Source organism: Tachypleus tridentatus, chromosome 6 (genome assembly GCF_004210375.1).
Source record: "Tachypleus tridentatus isolate NWPU-2018 chromosome 6, ASM421037v1, whole genome shotgun sequence".
Classification (NCBI taxonomy): Eukaryota; Metazoa; Arthropoda; class Merostomata; order Xiphosura; family Limulidae; genus Tachypleus; species Tachypleus tridentatus.
Window position 1 is genome coordinate 68,491,040 of NC_134830.1, and position 2,017 is coordinate 68,493,056.

Consider the following 2,017-nt stretch of genomic DNA (forward strand, 5'->3'; position numbering starts at 1 on the left):
TTTTATTTTCATGAAATCATCACCCCCCATCCCTGGTTTAAACTCCTATGTTGGTGTTGAACAGCTAGTTTTCAAAAAGTTTGCATGTCAAACCATCATCATACAAATGAAATATTAAAACATCATACAAATGAAATATTAAAACATCATACAAATGAAATATTAAAATAGATAGCATAGGGAAGTTTGACAGTGTTATTATAATAATACTATACTATCTGAACAGACTTTCAAGTTTTATTTTTATTCATTCCCTAATGGTTTTCAAACCTTATAAGATAAAATTATAATTATTTTTATAAAAGTTTTATTTTACAAAATAAGTTGAATTTATTCAAATTTCAATGTTGTTTGGCTTTAAATGTAAGCTACATGAAGAATATTCAAAATACTAGGTTTTTACTTTGCCTGAATATGTTTTTACATAATAAATAAATAGTTATCATTGTTCATTTCTGTTTGTTGATTCTAAATGACATTTATAGATTGAACACTTCGTTAATGCTGGATATGTACTTATAAGTATGTAAAATAATACTGAATTGTCTCAAAAATGGTTCATAGTATTGTTGGAGCAGGTGTCTGATAAGTGAATCAATCTTTTAATTTTTCTAAAACATTTTACAATGCATAAGCTTAATGCATTCTTTTAAAGGTATCAAGTATCCTGTACACCACTGTGCACTTGTGTGGTGTTTGGATGTTACACATTATACAGTGTAGGTATTACATTATTGTTTCCATGATAACTTAATTTGAAATGCTGTTACCTTGGAAATTAATTAGGTGTTTTGGTTAAACATGTAGGTTTTTAGAAAATATTTTAAAAATAATTTTTTAAAAGCAGGCACAACCTTTACCCAGTGCATACAAGTCATTATGAAGTGCTTGTGCAGTAGTTTTAGGAATTATTGCATGTTTGTAGTTGTTGTTTGTATTTCTTAATTTTAAATCAGGAAAATTATAGAATGCATAATCACTTCTGGTTCTGTTAATTTTATAGTATATATATATATATATCTTCAGTTCATATCTAATAAGTATAGGTTGCAAATAAATCTTTAGTCTGAATTTTGCTGTAATAAATTGTAGTGAGTGCATACAAATTTTTTTATTGAGTTTGTCATTTACATTACTATATGTTTAATCTTTTAAGTAGCTAGTTATCACTATAATACTGTTTCTTTCCTCAGTTTCATAGTTTTTCCAGTTGTTTTTCTTTTCTGTTAGACCATTTTTGAAATGTTATAATTATTTTTGTAGTTTATTACCAACACATTTTGACACTCAGGTAAAAAATATGTATGTATTTTTTATTATTATTTGAAGTGTTCTTTTGTCATCAATGTTTTGGTATCATTTCTTCAAAAAGATGTTTTAACTTGATAAAATACTGAATTAATGACTTTTAATGTTATAGAATCAAAATCATTTTTTAAATTGATTTTGAATCATGACATGTAATATGAGCTTTGCTTAATTAATTAGTATTTTATTTAAATTTTTCCTAACCATATCAATTATAATTTCATATGTACTGGGTTAAGAGTAAAAATATTTCTTTCAAGTTGTCATGATCAAATATTGGTGGCAGTAATTTTTTAAATCTGAATATGAACCCCAAAAACGATGTTTTTACAGAATAGTATAAAATTTAAATTGCTATACAAATTTATTTTTTTGGTCTTCTGTTTAAATTTTTTGGTAAATGTTGGAAACAGATAAAATCTTGCTCAAAGTTGTTAGGGCACTTTTTTCCATTATTTGTATTTCATTTGTAGAAATCATATGACTGCTTAGTAAGAATACCAAGAATATTCTTTTTGCCCCCCCTTTTCTTTTTTACTAAAATGTAACAAAACTTTTCACTCCTTAAATTGTGAAGTTTATTTTTTATTCATAGAACTAACTTATTGAAGTGGATTCAGTTAGACTTTAAATAAAATGTACTTAAAGTTTTATTCTTTATTCATATGAATATATGTGTTTTTAAGATATTCGTTTAGAAGTGTACAGA